We start from the raw sequence: 19,764 nt of genomic DNA, 5'->3' as shown, positions 1-19,764 counted from the left end.
GCAAACTTTCAAGTTCACTTTAACAAAACCAGTCGTCAACTCAGTTACTAACAGCGGGTAAACTCACCATGATCTGCTTCCTCAAAGCCTTATTCTGTGAGTCATTAATACTAAATCTGGTGCTTTGAAAGGTTCTGCTAGCTGTTGAAGAGAAAAGCAAAAATCAAAACCAAAGAACCTCTCTCCCTCATCCACTTAAATCTTCTTGTTTGGTAATTTTTCTTTTCTTTTTTTCACTGTAAAATTTTCATGTTAGTGGTATGAGGATACTTTCAGGGTGTTTGGCTTCTGTTACTCTAGATCTCAAAATGAGCATATAATCCTTAGATATTCATGACAATATTTCCTGCTTCACTGTTGGCATCTGTACTTTCCAAGCCAAATATGTCTTCTAGCTTCCTCTAAATGTATCATCAGTTGAGTTGTACTTCTGTTTATGTTCTGATGTCTGTAGCTCATCTTATTTTATTCTCCATAATGTTGTCATTAGTTTACAGAGAATAAGAAAACTCTAAAGGTAGTCTACGGATTGCCATCTTTTCATCCCTGTGATTCTTTGACTAACTGTGCTCCTGCTCCTCACTTTGCAATCTAGATTGCCATTTGTAATTCTTATTTTATTGGAGAGGGAAGTCTTTGCCTTTAATTTGCTCATTGGTGATACAAATGACGGCAGATTTTTAACTTGCCAGTCTGGGAAGCACAGATGGCAATTCACATGGCTGAGAAGAAGTGGAACTCTGGGGAAATGAATCACAACATATGATTTTCTGGTTTGGAGGGAGCTAAGAGAAGTCCAGTGCTTCCTATGTTTTCCCAGTTTTTCTCTGAATCTGCATTACACATGCAAGTGTGTAATGTAGTAGAAATTTTGTTATAGCTTACGTGAAACTTTGTAGAGTGAGAAATACAGTGATGGGGGTACTCCCAAATCTACGTTCTCAGAGTATTGTGAAGTGTCAGTGAGGGCCATATGTTTTTGAAATAAAAGGGAAAAATGAGTATAAAATAATATCTGGGCCTCTTGAAAGAAGGGAGTGGGGAAAGAGCTTAGGAAAACAGTTCAGTGTCCTATTGGCTTACTGCATCTAGGGTGACCGGCCTCTTCACAAACAAATAGATTAAAAGTGTTTTTATATTTCAGATGTTGTTCAATAACATAGTTATTAGATTGGCCTTTAGATATGTTTGTGGAAGAAATCCATTAATTATATACCATTCTCTATCAGTTTTGCAGGCTGTTCTTGGTTTATGCCCCGAGAAACCAGTATGTGTCAAATGTTTGATATCATGAAGTGACTCTATAACAGGTTATAAACCAAGAACAAAGTCATCAAAGTGGCGAAGTTATACCTGATAATAGAAAAATGAATGCAAGTAAAACCCCGTGCTTCTAGGCTTGTTTTGAGAGTCAAATCTTGTTTGAAGAAGAGCACAGAAAGAATCCTCTGCATGTCACTGAGTAACAGCTAATTCCTGAGAGCCTTTATTCTCCGTGCTGGAGAAGTTAGATGTTATGACTTTCATCCTTGAATGTTATGAATTCAGCATAGTGTAGCTTTTCCTAAGCTGTTAATAGTAAGGAATCTTAGACTAATATATGTAAAGATTGTTTTATTCATATAAAGATTGTTTTTACCTCTATTCCCCTGGGTTGTATTTTCTTTACACATTTGTTTAGGGAAACGTGCTTTGTGTCAGCAGCTTAACGCTGATACCAGACAGATGTGTTGAAGGGTGTAAGAAATCAAATTCATTGTTGAAGCTGAATAACTGTTTTTTTCCCCCCACAAAATTAACTTTCTCTTTTGTCTTTAAACTTGAAAATAGTTTGGAGCTTCACCTGATTTACAGAAGGAATAATTTTTTTGTTTGTTTTTTTTTTACTAAATATGAAAACATGTTCATTGTAACATTTTAGTTGTTGTTTTTTTTTTTTAAATAATGTTGTTGGAATAAATTGTTTCTTTTCCAGTAATACTTCTTCTGAACGTAATTTTAGGCACTTCCCTGCCAGATACTTGAAATAATAGCACCAGCATTGAAATGAACAAGTTACTGACTGTGCTAAAATCTGGTCTGTTTGCTTCTGAACAGGAAGAAATGATTATTGTACTCAGCAGAAGAGGATGGTTTATGTGTTTGGGGCAATAAATAGTAGTTTAAGTTTCATAAAAGAAAATTAAAAATACAGTAGATTTATATACTGTAGTGCCGACAAGAACTCCTGGCATAACTAGGCTGCTTATCAGAGGTAGAGGGATCTGGGTCATAACACAACCTTATCTGTTTTCTTCTCAGATGGTTCTAAGACACACCAAGTGTTTTGTAGCTTTTAAAAAAGGTTGTTAGGACCAGCCAATAAAGCACTCGTTAATTTGCGTTTAGGACACGGTATTTAATACTGATAAGTCACACTCGGAAAAGACTGAATCTCTCAAAAGATCAAGGAAAGAAAAGAATTTTTGGGATTATGCTTAAGTTGAACTTGATTTCTTAAAAGAGAATGAAAGAGAATTTGGCAAGTGCAGCTAGGAAGAAATAAGAATAGTCTTTGCTGAGTATCGGAGAGTACATGGGAGAGAGAAATAGCACAAAGTAAATACATTTGAGAGGAAAATTTAGTTCCAAAACACTGGAAAATCAGATGATGAAATTTAGTTGTGAAAAATTAGTAATGGGAGAAAGAAAATCAGTGATTTAATATGATCTTTCCTACAGTTATTTAGAGAGGCTATGTTAGATAATAAAATCAAACCTGGAGGCAAAAATTATAGATGAACATTTGAGATTTTTTGGTTCTGGAATACCTCCTTGGGAAGGAGGATACTGCAGCTGAGAAGATGTGATTATTGTTAGTTGTAATGACTCCTATTTTACCTGGTCTGTTCTTCAGGGCTTTCACTGGTACCCTGCATGGAACAGGAGGGAATGCTTGTTTATTTATTTCCCTTGCGGTGCATAATTTATGTTCTTCTGTTTCATTCATTCTCTTCCAAAGCAGAAGCAATTCATCATTGACCAAAATGGGATTTTGAGTGAGGTGATTCTTCCTGTAGTAGTGGGAAAGTAGTCCTGGCCTGCAGTGTGGTTCTGATATCTGTAATCAAATTTAAATGTTTGACTCAGTCATATGGGGAAGGGAAGGTTGATGTATTTGGATTTTTTCTCCCATCTGTATTCCTGGAGTGCTGTGAGAGTTTTTTCATGCCCTGTAGATGCAGGGACCTATGGTGTGGCTGGCATCCTTGAATTCTATTTTGCATTCATGTTTTGTATATTTTGAAAATTCCATTCAAATTACATTAACAGTATCTACAACTTGTTTGGACTTGGGATGCAGACTCATATGACTTCGGCCTTTTGGTACTACCTTTGATTAAGTTGCTTCCAGATAAATCAACTTGTGAATTCATTACATGAAATGTTGATATTGTCAGTTTGTGTTTACTATGAGCCCATCTGCCAAAACCTATTTTTCCATACGTATGTTTCACACAGTATGCTGCTTACCTGTTATTGGAGTTGTAAATATGGACTTCTAAGAAGATAAAGCATGATGCCTCATGAAATTAGGATTAATCGTCACTGAGGGCTGTGCTCCAGTAGCTTCACTATAAGGCTTGCTCTTGGAACTGATGTGCTCCATACTCAGTTTTGCTTGGCTTGCTGACTGACCTTAGGTGATAGTTTCAATTCTCCATTTTCATTAAGCAGGTAGTTAGCTGACTTGATGACTCTGTTCACTGCAGGCGAGTTGAAGTAGATGACCTTTAAGGGTCCCTTCCTGCTCAAGTGATTCTATGATTCTGTGATGAGAGATGCAATAAAAATAACTTGATTTTACTGGAAAGCTAAAACAAACAAACAACAAACACCTTGCCTTATTACTTTGATGTATGGTAACAGTGTTATGTTTTTGTTTGGATTTCTGAGATCCTTATCACAGGAAAAGCTGAATGGCTTTATTGAGTGCCACTCTAGCTGAAGTATACTGAAACCATCAATCTCAAATGGAAATGAAAACAGGCCATCTCGCTCTTTCCCCCAGATGTTCCATTTTTGGAAGTGCATGGGCTCTGACCTTATAGGTGAAGGTTATTTTAAACAATTTATTGCACGAATAGAAAAAGTACAGAATTAGGCTTTTTTAAAAAAAATTTTTATCCATGTTGCTACTTATGAAATTATTTTAGAGTTGCCAGTATGATTGCTCAACTTCTTTTCGAAATATAAGGTCACATAATAACTTCTAATCAAAAATAAGATTAATTTGTCAGAATTCTCATTGCAGTAAAAGACAGTTAGCAGATGCGCTTATCATTTTCTCTTCACTGCTATTCCTGGTACTATTGTTACGTTAATTGGTTTCCTATTTATTTTTCTTTTTGCTAGCTTCCCCAGTTTTGTCCCTTTCCTTGAAGTCAGGTTCACAAATTAACCTTTTCAATATCCAATTTATGCTATCTTGAAGTCTTATATTTGCAGCTTTTGGTTGGTTTTTTTCTTAAATGGTCAGCAAGCAACACTTAGTTCAGTAGTCTGCAGCTGCTATGAGGTAATGAGACCACAGTTATAAAGTGATGTAGTAATTCCATGCCTTGATAACTCAAAAGTAAGATTTTATTGAGGACAATACGCTTTCTTATTATGTACAGTCTGCTAAGTATGTTATGTCCAAATATAAACAAACAGTACAGACCAGTTCAATTTTCTTATGTTGTTGAAAGGTAGATCCTATTTTTTGCCTTTGTAGCAAGTATTTCAGTTTGAGTAGTTTCTTATTTTTGGCATCTGAGACTGTGTTTTAGAATCTTAGTCCTATAATTTTTTGCAGTTCTCTTCCTTCCCCACCCAGGCCTGGCTATATATATCTGAAGAATTACTCCACTGCTTTCTTTTCCCCTCACATCCTGAGTTTGTTTCCCAGCTGCCTTGAAAGCCTATACTTAATCTTTTTTTTTTTTTCTTTTTTCTTTCTTTTTTTTTTGGGAGGGGAGGGGGATGTTGTGGGGTGGGGGGAAATGAAACAGACATTGCCATTTTTTTTCAAACTGCAATATCAGAAGAGGTTGTTCATGTCTATTGATTTCTGTTTTCGTGAGAGTTATAAGACATGTCAGTTGTCTAATCATAAATCATATAAAACAGAGCAACTTTTAAAAAATAAGGATGTTTACATGCATCTCTTGAATGTGTGTATTGGATAAAGGATGAAAAAGCATATGAAGATTTAAAAAGAAAAGGGGTAAAAACTAATGAGCTTCATTTCCTCTTCTGTTTTCAGAGAATGAACTAGGCTTCAAAATGAAAGTGAGGAAGAAGAGTCCTGGAGAGTATTAATTTGAACAGTAATTACTGTTGGTAAGTAGATGCTTCTTTTTTTTCTGTGATGTTGCTGCCACCAATACAATAGCTAAATGTGAAGAAACTAGATGAAGAACTGTGCTACTTAAGTAATAACTGAAAACTGTCCTTCCAATGGTAAATGAATGCCAGCTGCAAAAGGCAAACTTTGCAGTACTGAGATCAGGTCCTTCGCTAGATGTTTTGTGGATCTAGTTTATGAAGAAAGCCTTTTTTCATGTCAGATTGTTGACAAAACTGGGTCAATCGGACACCTGTTTCACCTTCCTTTTCTTTCCCTATCCCCTCTAAAAAGTGAAATTATTTTATAGATACATTGTGTATCCTCTGTTATGTGTAAAAAGTCCTTTGTCGCAGTTCTTGGGTCCTGAATTGCAGATATTGCATGCGTTTCTCAAAGATAAGCAGTACTTCTACAGAAGTTATGCACATGCCTGATTCTCCCAGGTTTCTCTGTGTCAGACCTGTGAGCAACCAGATCATTGCAGCTGGAAATTATTGTGTACTTCAGGATATTCTAAATCCAGGGCTATGTTTCCTCCAATAATGACATATTAAAAATATAATATTACATGTTCATATGCTTCTGAAGGTCTATGCAGGAACTGTAACATACATTTAAATAAAGAAATGAATAATAATAAATACATCTTAAAATCTTCTTTTTAAAAATTGTTGATAGAGTGAAATGAACTTCACTGAAATGTGAATTCAGGTGTGAACGTAGAACCCAAGCCTGTTATGACATTATTCCTGTTTGATGCAACTTCAGGAAAGGCTGTTATAATCAGTAACATTAGTAATTATGATAAGGATAAGAAGATTGCAAAAGCTTCTTGAACTTTCAAAACTGAGTTTCACTACCATCTCAGAACAGGTTTGTTGCAGATGAGATGCTTTTCCTGTTCACACCACTTCAGTAATGATTGTGAATTAATCTGAAGACAGGTAAAGTATTCTGAATTATAGCGATGTATTTATACGGAAGTAACTCTTGAAGTGCTCTGTTTGCTTTAGAAGTTGTTGATGATTTAAAAAACAAAACAAAAAAACCTAAACAAATAAAAACAGTTTTGAGAATCTCCTGGCCAAAACAGAACAAGGATGTGGATACAACTTTCCAAGCATTCAGTTAGGTTTCCTGGAATTGGGTTAGCCATTGTTAACAGCCTGCAGTTGAAAGATGTTGGCTGTATTTCCTTAACACTGCTCTCACTTCACTTTGTTCTATTTCTGACTCCTGCTGAAACTGTTTGTGAATTGATTTATTTCAGGAACCTAGCAAAAAGGTGAGTTAGTGAGTTGGATCAGTTCAGATAAGAGCTCAGAAAGTGTTAAAATGATGCAAAGGAAGAAATGAGAAAGTGCAGGTAGTAGCAATGAGTGTGAGAGCATAACCTGTCCATTCAGGCAGCAGAAAGTCAGTGGATCTGCTCAGCAACTTGTGGAATGGCTATGTCAAAGTCATTAGGCCAGAAATAGTCAATGTTACTTTTGAGTAGAACGTAATACAGCTTCTGTGACAGAGTTGGACTAAAACTAGGTAATCTTGCCAATTTTTTCCTGGTCTTTGCTGTGAGTAGGGGTGGCTACTGAATAGAAACAATGGTTCACAGAGAATAAGTTTTGAAAATCTCTTAGCAGATAACTACAACATCTGTAATAGTCTCTCTCTCTCCCTATATGCAAACACACATAAATATGTCTAAACTTGCATGGCTCATGCAAACAATTTATTATCAGAATTTGCTGATCCTTTGAACGTGATGCTGTATAAATTCATAATACAGCAACTGTTCTGCATCTTGTTTTATGTGTTTCTTGTGTTCCTATTTGGCTTGCTTGCATAGTAGATGTTACAAAGCACTGTAAATTTAGAAGGGTGATCTATATTTGTTTTTAGTGTAAACCTGGATGTATGATGTATGTGTATATACTTGTTTATATTTAGTTTCTGTAGTACAATTTGCCCTGTGGTCACACTTCCTTGATTTGTCGGTGGTGGTGATTGTACCTCTGTTAGAGAATCAGTCCTTCTTTCCTAACTAAAGGAACACTGAGGTTTAGAACTACATGAAACTCCTTTTTGCTTTTTCTGTTCAATTTTTGTTGGAGGGCAATTAAGAGGACTTCTGCAGGCCTGAAAACTGTACTGTCTGGAGCACCAGTTTAGCTGGCGGTTTTGGATTTATTGCTCAACTAGTGGGGCAGATTAGACAGTGGAGGAAAGTTGATTTGAGCTTATTATCTTGGTAAGGTCTTGGTGGTGCTGGTAGGTTGAGGAAAAGTAAGCGATAGAGGAAAACTGATACCTATTCCTTATTACTTGATTCTTGGAACGAGTTCAGAGGAGGGCCACCAAGATGATTAGAGCGCTGGAGCACCTCTCCTATGAAGAAAGGTTGAGGGAAATGGGCTTGTTTAGTTTGGAGAAGAGAAGGCTCCGGGGAGACCTCATTGTGGCCTTCCAGTACTTGAAGGGAGCATATAAACAGGAGGGGGAATGATTGTTCACAAGGGTGGATAGCAATAGGACAAGGGGGAATGGTTTTAAACTGAGAAAGGGGAGGTTTAGGTTAGATATTAGGAGGAAGTTTTTCACACCGAAGGTGGTGATGCACTGGAACAGGCTACCCTAGCAGGTTGTGGATGCCCCATCCCTGGAGGCATTCAAGGCCAGGCTGGACATGGCTCTGGGCAGCCTGGTCTAGTGGTTGGTGACCCTACACTCAGCAGTGGGGTTGGAACTAGATGATCTTTGAGGTCCTTTTCAACCCAGGTGATGCTATGATGCTATGATTCTTCAGTCTGGGGTTGCATTTGATTCCTGCATCTGGGTAGACTGCATAACTATTGCATTCAAAACTATTTGCTGTTGTCAGTCTGGTTAGGGGAAAAAGTCTTTAATCTGTCTACCTGTTTTACGTTTTTTTTCTTGACACTTCTCAGATGTACAAATATCTTTGGTGGTCCTTTCCATTATTTTCAAGTCAGGTTTCCCACTTAATCCAATCCATTCCATCTATGAATTGCAATTTTGCAATTTATTAAAATAGATGAATGGTGGATTTTTCATATTCTGAAACACTTCTTGATTCTTTATTGGAAATGCTGGAAGTTGCTTTTATCTATGATAGGCTTTTGAAGATAAATACTCTCTGAAAAAGGCTTGTATGTGTTGAGTTTTAGGTTTATTGAATGGGCACCTGAAATCTTGGATAGATAATCTTTATTTCTACGTATCTAAATGTATCAACGTGATCCCCACTGGAGAAGAAAAATATCTTTCCAAAAGAGTATGTTGCTTATTTAGCTCTTATCAAGATTGAAGCTGAGCCATCCATATGTGTTTCTGAAATTTCAGTCTAGTATCTTTCTTGCTTGCAGAAGCAGCATATAATCTTTCTGCATATTACATCGAGTTTTGTATTTTATTTTTTGCGTGAAACATTTTCCTCTAATGGTCTAAGTAACTTTAGATCATGAGTTGATCTAAATATAAATATTCTAGGTCTTAAACATTGAGTGTGAATATGAGAAGTTATAAATTAAATAAATTAATATTTTTATAGTGCCTGAAAATAAGATTTCAAATATCATTGATCATCTATACCATTTATAATGTCTGAAGTTAATATTTTACACCAAACTAAGACTGAAATGATGAGGAACCATTTAAGGAGGTAAGATCAGAGGAAATAGGCAAAAAGAATAAACCAAGAGATGCACAAATATGAATTTACTACTTGAAATAAATACATGTATGAAATAATAACTTATTCTTATTTTAGAATTAAAAAACAATTAAAACCAATAATTGAATAACTTCTTATAGGTTATACTTGCAATATATCAATAATTGGGAGATGCAGCTTGAAAATGTTAATATGATGAAAGCTTACATGTCCACTTCTTTAATTAGAAACACGTTTTATAATATGACCAGTTAAATGATTTTAACCTGTTCCTGCCAAATGTCATTGTCTGTCATGCACCCAAATATATATGCAGCATGTGATCTTCATTCGGGTATTACATAAAAACAAAAACCTGTATTAATGTGATAATTCTACTCTTGTGATAACATATTCGGATCTACTTTGTACCCATTCCAAATTCTTTGTTTTGTAAACCTGTTCCCTTTGACCTAGTCTTTTTGACTTTGTTCTGGTAGCTGTCAGCTGTAGAAGTGGGAGAAGACTAAAAAAATAAAAAAGCTTTTGTGAGATGTAGATAAATGCCAAGGTTACTTTTATATAGAAACATTCAGTAGTTACTTTTGCTTTCTTTTTTTTTAATAGTATGATGTAATCACATTACACATATGACAATACTCTGTGTCTATATTTTGGTTATTAAATGGTACTAATAAACTCTTCAAAAATTGGCAGAACTGTTAAATTGGATCTTCATTTGATTGTATTTGCACTTAAGTTGTGGCTTTTCTGGTGTTTTTTTGTTTTTTTTTTTTTTTTTAAGAAATGTTGAAATAAATCTGACTCTAAAGTAAATGAGAAAAATTAAATGCTTCACTAGTTATAGTGATACACTTGAAATTGATCCCAATTATACTCGTACTAACTTTTTAATCAGATTGATCTTTCATTGATATTTGTCGTAATTGATGTTAACTGTGTTAAAATTGGTTAATGAATAAAAAAGTGTTACTCAGCGGGGAACTTTCATACCTTCAGGAAGATTCCTTTAAGGTGGAATAATAGAGGCTTTTTAGTCATTGCCTTTGCTAGCTCTTAGAAATAATATATTTATTTTGAGCCATATGTAAAATTACATGTTTGATTACACAACAATAATGTAATACTAGGAATAGGTCACTAATTGTTGAATTGCTTGGTAAGTTGGGCTTTTTTTGATAGAGTCGAACGTATGGTCCCAAATCTAGTAACTCATTAGTGTAGATAACACTTAAAGGTTAGAGACAGTATTTGGTATTAGATGCTTGAAAGACTGATTTTGGTTAGGAAGAAGGAGAAAATAGTTTGAGAAAGAAGCTCAGAAAAATCCTCTTGTGGTTTTTAAAAAAATATAGGCTCATCAGCAAACAGAGATGGGAGTCATAGTGCATTTAGAGACTGTGCAACAGGGCTGTATAGTGTACTGTCCACTTGAGAAGGAAAAAAGGGAAGATTGTCATTGACTTTGAAAATGGAACTGAAATCTTACTTTATTGCTGAGGGAAAGAACATATTACAGAATATTACAGTTATACCATTATGCTTCTCTGTATCATGTTTCCTTTTTGCTAACATCTTAGCAACTGTCTTACTCTTAGCCAAATTCAGCATATTACTGGTAACATTTTACACCGAGTTCTATTTAAACACGATGTGTAACAGTAACAGGGATATTAAATACAGTGAAATCTGTCCTTATCTCAAGGCTTTACAAGCTTCTTTTCAATCAAATGTGTATTAAAGGGTCATGTTACATCGTCTTTTACAGTAGCTATAACACTCCTTTCTTCTCTTTAGAAGTATTTTCCTGCCAGGCTAAGTATAGAATACTTATGAACAAATACTTGCATTGCAATTCTACACTGAATATATGCTTTTCCAAGAAAAATGCTAGTTGGTTTTCAGAAAGCCCTGTTCTTAAGAGTGCTTTTTACACCTTCTGCCCAACTGTGTTAATTAATATGAATAATTTTCTTTTTTTTAACCGTAGAATGTACTGCTTTTACTTCTATATTTAAGATTGGCTTAAGAAGTCAGAGCTGGTGTATATCTGTTCACTCTTGATCTGTCTCATTTTAGAATTTCCATTGCCTTACATTTTTTTTCCTGCATATTATGATTGCAGCGCTACACAGGAAGTAATGTATTTAATGTCTCTTTATATGCAGTGATTTTTATTTAGTTTATATTTCCCATTTCCAATTGATTATCTGGTGCCTGATAGTAGTCTGGGATTGCAAACTTCCAGAGAGCACTCATTCCATTTTTCCACATTACCAAATGACTTTGCCTGCTGTCAGTGGTGTTGTGTGGCAGTTGTATTTGGCATGAATGTAAGCTTCCTGTATTAGAAGGATGTGAGGAGATTGCTCATTGTCCTATAACTGTAACAGTGAATGATCTTATAACTCAGAGCTTTTTTTTTTTTCACAGGCCCAAAAGCACCACTCAGCACTGTGCAGCTGGTCTATGAATGCTTGCAGCAGTTGGTGATTTTTATGCACCATCTGTATCATGCATCCTTTCTCCTTGATTATCTTGTCTTCATTTCAGCTTGATTTGGTAGTTGCTGAAGTCAAGCAAATATGGGAAAATTATGTGTGCTTTTGTTATACGTGCATAATGCTCATCTGAGAGGATGATATTTCTTTGGAAGGGTGGTGGAGTGAAAACTAGTGTAAGGAGCCACAGGTATTTTAGGAAGGGCACCCTAAAAAGCAACTAATGGGGTTATGGGAACTCTGAGTTTTCATAATTCCTTACTGCATGTGTACCTCATGGAACATTGTAAAGCCATCTAGGAATCATATCTTAGGCAGTGACAAAGATGGCTCTGGAATGTCACCTGTATTGTGCATCTTTCTGGTAATGCAAGATCTTGTGAATAGGAGCTGGAATGTTGGCAAAAACAAGTGTATGTGTGCTGTAATCTGTCACTGTTAGCCACAGTATGACAACAGGTTCTTTCTTAAAACTTTTTCTAATGTAGCAATACTATTAGAATATTTTCTTAAGTTATTCTACTCAAAATATTTAATGGTGTTTGTACTTCTCTATTACTAAACCATTTGTATTTTGAATTAGCATCCAGATCTTAGAGGCTTGCACTAATTTTGTCCCACTCCAGTTTTTTTTCAATTTACCACTCTATTTTCTTGTGCTCTTTAAGCTTGTTTTCTGTTTTCCCTAGGGGATTCCAGAAAAGTAACTTATGTGTACTTGGAACCTCTGTTTTTCAATTAGTAATTGTAGCTATTAACTCGTGGATAATTCTTAAACTGAGTTACAGTATGAAATAATTTATATGTGAACCTGAATTATTGAGCTTTGTTGGAGAGAGGAAGATAATTAGCACTGATATGTCTAAAATTAGTTTGCACAAATTGAAAATAGAACATTCATTCTATGTCAGCACTTTGCAATACATTTAAAGCCATACATTTCTGAAAACTGCTTATGTTCTGAAACATACTTTGGGTCAAAAGAGATGACGTGTACATGTATTCCAAACATACTACAGAATCACAGAACTGTTAAAACGATTCCAACATTTTTCAGCTGATAACTTTTGGTCTTTAGTTTTTGCAGTTCAGTACAGTAGCAGCATTCCAGGGAATGTCAGTAGGATGTGCTCAGTATATCTCTTGAGTTTAGGAGCATTTTACAACAACACTAATACTAGAGTTTATTATTTTGGTACTTTGCTATAGCAGAGAGCGTAGCACAGAATGATGCCAAGTAAGAAGAAAAGTTAAGCTCTGTTCATAAAATTGCTGGAATGTAACTCATGCATTCTAATGGCTTTAGGAAGTATCTTAATAGCATAAGTGCTCCCATCTCCTTACTCTGCTTGTGTTTCTTCCACGTGCATGCCTTTTGAAGCAATGTTCTTTCAGGCTTGAATTCTGTAAATCCCTCCAAGTTTTCTGTTCCTGTGTTTTTGTTTTCCCATTTTTCTTACATTGAATGATTGCTCACTGCCTGCATTTCATTCTTTCCTTTGCATTTACTGTTTCATAATTTAGTAACTGGTTGTAAACAAATCATCTGGAGATGGAGTAGATGACAGAGAGCATGAGATATTTTCCTGATGCATGCCAAATATGATTGTTAGATTCTGTATGATTTCTTGACGGCTATGGATCTTGTCTAGCACTGTATGTATTGAGACTCAAAACAGGCTATAAAGAAATATCAGAAGAATTAACTGTCTGATAATTTGAACAGAATGTTCTTGCAAGTTACTACATCCATGCAGGTATGCTTCGTCCAAATCTGTGCTCCTTGTAGAGTTTCACCAAGTCATTCCTAGCTACTTTCGTTAGCATCTTGTATTTCAACAGACTTTACACTTCTGCTGTTTCTTTAGTGACCTTTAAAGTGAGTATATACCCACATGCGTACGCTGTTTTTTTGCATTTAGAGTCTATACTTTTTAGCAGTCAGAGTATAAATAAATTCTTTATCCTGTTTCTTTTTGTATACACCTACATTTTTTTTTCTGAAATGCAATTTGTTACTCTGCTTAATGCTGTAAGAATTTTTGATTTTTTTGATCTAATTTCTAGGCAGTTGTGATGAGTAATAAACCATCTTACTCATCTAAAAAAAATGCTGTATTTATGAATTGATTATCTTTCTTCAGCTGCTTAGTATGACTACTGAAGACTCCTGAAGGCAAGAAGAATTGCACCGTTTTTCCCCCCCACCCCAATTTTTCTCTGAACTAAGTCATTCAGTTAGATCTGAATAATGTTTTTTTTCTGGTTTAAATCTGAATTAAATGAAATAAACCTACACATGTAGCATTTTGTGAAGAAATGGTTATGTGTTATTCAGTACAGCTTATGAACATCATTTTACACACTGTTTAAAAATGTAAAATGACAACAACAGAAGCTATCAAACAAAAATAAAAAAATGAACCAAACAGTTTTACACTTTATGGACATAAACCTTCATTGGGTAGGAAGGAAATTGTTCTTCCTTTCTTTACTCCTCGAGCCATTCTGTATTTCCCTGAAATTGTTTTTATGAACTTAAAAAAGAGGCAAATTTTTCAGCTTAGTTCAATGTATGTTTGGTTCAAGTTTAACAAAATGTTGAAAACCTGCTTCAAGTTCATTTCTGGTCCAAGAATATGTGAGATTTTTAGTGACATTTTTGAGTTAAATTCAACTCGCTGCGTTAAAGGTGTAATTCAAAACGATGGCCTTAAATGTTCCCAATCTTAGTGTTCATTGCTTAGGAAAAAGAACTGAAACATTTTGTGTAGCAGTTATTGCTGCTTATGGCGTAAGTAATTTATTTTTGTGTATTGTAATATGAATATTCAAATATTTTTGAATTCTTTTCCATGTTTTGACAATGCATTTTTATATTTATGCATAACTGAGGAGTTTATTTTAAATTTTTTTTATTATTAAATAACTTGAAACAGATTCTTTGGCATTTGTAGATCTGGTTGTAAGCACACCTTTTGTAAGCAGCCTTTTTGAAAAATGCATGGTGATACTCTCCTCCGTTGTTATGGAATGTGAAGTGATAAGATAACTTACACATAACAGCCATGAATTTCATGTTATTTGAATTCCATTACTGTAGGTGTAGGGATTGATTTAAGTTCCTTCACAGTAACTGCTAATGCATGTACTTTGTTTAGCCCTGTATTTAAGCTGTTGCAGTTTAAACATCGTTTTGCCCTACAGAATCTTTGTCAAGTGTTTTAGTTCTATTATGCTTATAAAAATGTCTTGTAAAATCCTGTCTTTTGTCTCAGGTAAACTACCATAGGACCTTCACTAGCATTAAGCACCTGCTTATCTACATGGGTGATTACATTTCACAGTTAAAACCTGCCTTCTTGTACCCTTTAGCATTCTTCTCATTAAAAATTTACTCTATGTGAGAATTATATCAATATGATCTAAGATCAGGTTTATGAGACCCTTTCTGTCTTATAATTTTCTTTCTTCTCATTGCCCCTTGGCTCATGAACCTGGAGTTGCTGGGGATCTTTAAACGTCTTCTCAGGATACTTCTCTATGTAAAATCTTTTGACTTTAGTAAAACCAACTTGAAAGAGCAGAATTGATTTCTGAGTACTCTAAGGTAGATAGTTGTGTAAATAATGCTTGTGATATTCTGGGAAGCTCCTCTCCTCCACTTTCTTCTGCTGCCATTTAGGTTTTAATTCTAAGTTTCTATGTTGACTTTTAAATGGGGGGTTGTAAAAATCTGTATGGCTGTCTGGAACGCAACTTGTCTTTCACATCTCTGTTGCCACTGCTAAAATGCACCACGCACCACCTCACTGTGCTCACATCCCTTGTTTGGTCTCCATAAATGTTCAGCAAGTGTCAGTGAATGTCTATGGGTGTCATTTTCTTCAGCATGGAGGAATTGAATTACACACCTTTGCTTCATGCGCACGTCCGTGTCAGACGTTTTGTCAGACTGCCCCTCTGCTGCCCTCTGTAATATGGCAACAGCATTTAACGAAACACTGAAACACTGGTGGGAAGGTTCAACCTCTACTACCATACCTCTAGCATCCATCTCCTACACTGTGGGCCAACATAATAAAATATGAGGTGTTACTTCTGGAGCAGTCATTGTAGATCAGTCTGTACTTGGACGTATTTTGCTGGACTGAGTCTCTGAGTCTGGCATGCAGTTTTTCTCTGTGGCTGGCCTGTGTGTGGCAGGACCCTGCAGTAGAAGTGTCCCCAGAGTGGGGGCTGTGGCTGGAGGTGGCTCAGAGCTATGGAGAGCCTTTTGGAGTGGAACAACACACCTCTGCTCTGATGTGGCTGCTTTCTGAGTCTGAGCTACTCAGAAATAAAGGAAGCTGGGTGGGTGTCCTAACAAAAGCTACACTGTAAGTGGGAACAAAAAGATATTATCTGGTAGAAAAGAACAGAGAGTTAGTGAAAGAAACGCCATTTGAAATGTCATGGAATTATGACATGCTACTAATCAACAGGTAAACATGGGAAGAACTGACCATGGAATAGTTACATATGTATTAGAAAGCGGACAGGGTGTTTACCAGGGAGGAAAACACTGCTTCTCTCCCCAGTAGTGAGTAGCTGCAAGGATTCTGAGTTTAATCTCTCCGTAGACAGAATTGTAAACTTGCCTAGGAAATAAGAAAAACACATCTACGAGTTTTTTTTTTTTTTTTTTTTTTCCTAAGGCTTGGCCTTTTTGAAAAGCATATTTAAGACCCCACATTACCAATTTGAAAGATTTGAATGGCGTTTCACAAGAGTTAATTATGAGAAAATAGACAAATTTAACTTTTAAGTCCTTCATTACAATAAAGTATTCATGTTGTTTTAATAACTACAGGCGTCATATGACGTTGGCCATATTTTTAGAATGCTTACTTAATGAAGTAAAAGAGCTTTTGTTTAATAAAAATATATATTTTTTGCTGAAGTAATTGTGTGCATATGTAAACAGTATATATAAATAAAATGATCTTGCATATTACAGAAAATAGCTCACTAAGTTTGATAGTTTCTAACACCACCGTGCATTGATGGCTAATTTATGACTTACTGATAGTTGCATTAAAAACAAAAATAGAAAATCTGATTAATAGTGTGATCTTAATACTTGACATGTTGTTAAACAAAAAGCTAATACCTTCAAAAAGTGCTTTAAAATCAGTACATTTTAAAGCCGTATGTCATTTTCCTTTGGTAATACATTATATCAGTTTTGAGAGGAAAAGTTGTTGCCAGCTTTATCTGAGATTTTGACTTGCAGCTTTCACAGTCTGGTTTATTCATAGCCTTGCTATTGTAGGAAGTACTTCTGAGTGTTTCAGTTCCTTCATTTTTAAATTAGAAAAGATCACAGATCAGCAATGCACTTTACTGTAGTGACAGCCAAGATCAGATATAGTAAGCAGTCAAATTTTGGTGGCGTGGGGCTCTACAAAAGCTGTAAAGCAGTTTAAATGAGGCAACATAAACCTACTAATACAGATAAATAGCTTGAATTAGTTATTAGCTATAAATCAGTTCTCTACTGTACTTTGTGCTGTGTAAAGTTCAGTGTCCTAAAATAAGTGTTTATCTGTGAAAATAGAATAGCATTTAAAAGAAAATTGGAGAGCAGAGGGGAGTTCTTACCAATTAAGATGCATATATTCTGGCACAGTCTATTAAACTTATGGTAACTACTTTATCATATGGCAATGTTAGTATTTCAGTGGTCTTCAACAGTGTGGTTTATTTGGTTTTTTTTTTTTTTTTTTTTTTGTAGTAAAAGCACTGTGGAAAGTAGTTCATTTTAAATTATAAGATAGTGATTCAAAGTGAATCTTGTTATTTCAATAACAATCACTTCAGACATTTTCTCTCTGATGTGGCCCACTCAAAATCATATTCTGGCATATCTGTTACATGGTTGTCAAATCACCCAATCTCCAACTCTCCCACGTGTAGCAAGGAGGGCTTTTAGCTCAGTTCTGTGGCTATTCCAGCTTCTGAATATGGGACAGCCTTGCCTATACCAGGAGTTTGCAAAACCACCTGGTTGTAAACAGAACTCCAATTTTCTTATGGCTATCAAATGTCATGCATTTTTGCATAACAGTTACAGACTCAGCTTTCTCATCTGTCTGCCTTTTTGGCTTGATTTGTAAACATCCAGCTAAGTTGTGAACAGCCTGGTGCTGTGTTACTTGTTTATTTTAGATATTGTGTGTTGCTTTGACACCAGTCCGAGAAGGAAGATCCTACCTCTGATCTAGTTTCTGATGTTTGCAGCTGTTATGGAGTGATGTGCAGAAGCTGGTAGAAGAGAAGATCTGTTGAAGAACTTCGGCACCAGCAAGAATGAAAGGATCAAATACTAGCTAAAGGTTGCCTGTTCCCCTGCCACTCTGTTCCTCACCCAAGGTATTGAGATTACGGTGCCAGTTAGCAGCACTGTTCCCAACAGCATCTATATCTTTCACCATTTTCTCCAGTTTCTGCCTCTGGCAAATGCCCATTCCTAATAGCCACCTCAGCGTTGTCTGCTCCAATTGTTCAATGCTTGTAGGCCTGAATACCTCCATAAGTAACTTCAAGAAACAGTTTCCACCTCGTTTTGTATCCCAGAATACACAGCTGCTACTGTAACTTCTATTTTTTTTTCTCATTCCTTTCTAAGAAGCTTATTTCCCCTTCATTTTTCTACATGCATCTTTGTAGTCACCTAACTATGGCTACAAAGTTTCATGCCATTCCATTTCCAGCATTTCTTGCAATGGCAGTAAGGTGATATTTCTGTACAATTGTACATATTATATGTACTACATAATTTTTACAAAATTTCACATGCTGCCAGTCAAGGACTTGTAGACGCTTTTTAGTCTCTTGACTTGTATAAAGTAATGCTGACTGCATATGTAGTAGTTTGCTTTACATGCAATTTCTTCAACTTTAATGATGGTAACTGCAGAAGAGGCAGCTTGTGCTTCCTTCTCAGCAAAGCATTGAAGCAAAAAGTGAAGAAATTTGCATGTATGATTCTGATAAACCTGGATTCTAATGCAAAACTATGGAGGAAAGTAATATCTTGGGGGAAAAAAGCATCCAATTACTTAAAAAACAAAACAAAACAAAAAAAACACCCTTGGTTATGGGATTATATGTAGTATGAAAGATGTTATCTGCTGTTGTGTGTTCTAAGAACCTTTGGAAAATCAGTTCTTAAAGCTCCTAATAACTGTGAGAAGTTCAGTTTGATATAAAGAAAAATGCCAGATAACATTTGAAGAGCATGAGGTTATTTTGAAATTTGTGGCCTTTGGAGAAAAAACAAATAAAGTCAAAAGTTAGGTCTTAGTGGATAACAGGTTTTTCTGAAAGGTTATCATGTTTGGTAAACATTGGTGAATACATTTTAACTGAGTCATGCTAGAGCGCCTGGGGATCTATTCTTCTGAGAAATGATAGCTAATGTGTAGCATGCATGCAGCTTAATCACAACTTGTGTTTTAGAATCATAGAATCATCGAATTGCTCAGGTTGGAAAGGATCTTCAAGATCATCAAGTCCAACCGCAACCTAACCATACTGCTCTAACAACCCACCGCTAAATCATGTCCCTGAGCACCACATCCAAATGGTTTTTAAACACATTCAGGGATGGTGACTCAACCACCTCCCTGGGGAGCCTATTCCAGTGCTTAACAACCCTTTCTGTAAAGAAGTTTTTCCTGATGTCCAACGCATTGTGACTGGTCATGCTGACACAGGGACTTTTCGTTAATGTAAATCCTCAGTTGCTAGAGGAAGCTAACCAGCAGCGTGTTACATTCAGTCTTGTTCTGATTTCTTTCTCTCTTCAAGATATGTGACACAGTATGTGGCTATTGACCATGCTAAGATATTGGTATGTGGCTGTGATGTAGGCTAAGAAGACTGGCCTTCTTTGCTCTAGAATTCTACTGATTCCCAGAAGTATTTCACGCAACTATGGGCATTAAGTTCTATGTTCTGTTAAGAACATAGTAAGTTTTAAGTTTTGTGAAGAAACCACTTTTTTTTTTTTTGTTATCAAGTCCTACCTGACTTGCGCAGGCCAAAACTCAATCATTTTTAAACTCTAGTGAGCTAGTTTATTTTTGGTAAACATCTTTGATGCTTCAATTTAAATTGAATAAGTGGCAGAGAATCCATTAGTTCATTAAATCATA

The 19,764-nt window shown here is 35.7% G+C and overlaps 1 protein-coding gene across 14 annotated transcripts in view; it reads left to right on the top strand.

The window, feature by feature from the left end:
• FUT8 (fucosyltransferase 8) overlaps positions 1-19,764 on the top strand; it is an 81,697-nt gene that overhangs the window by 11,893 nt on the left and 50,040 nt on the right. For 6 of the 14 annotated variants that reach the window (XM_021403624.1, XM_021403621.1, XM_021403629.1 and 3 more), the window contains one exon: positions 5,288-5,364. The gene's annotated coding sequence lies outside the window, so the exon portion shown is untranslated. Of the gene's footprint in view, positions 1-5,287; positions 5,365-6,239; positions 6,316-17,845; positions 17,978-19,764 lie in introns of all 14 variants that reach the window. The other 8 variants (XM_021403620.1, XM_021403619.1, XM_021403618.1 and 5 more) reach the window with 3 other exon arrangements.

The sequence above is a fragment of the Numida meleagris genome, chromosome 6 (genome assembly GCF_002078875.1).
Source record: "Numida meleagris isolate 19003 breed g44 Domestic line chromosome 6, NumMel1.0, whole genome shotgun sequence".
Lineage (NCBI taxonomy): Eukaryota > Metazoa > Chordata > Aves > Galliformes > Numididae > Numida > Numida meleagris.
The sequence above is the reverse complement of the archived record's forward strand: the minus strand, read 5'-3'. Positions and strand labels throughout refer to the sequence as shown.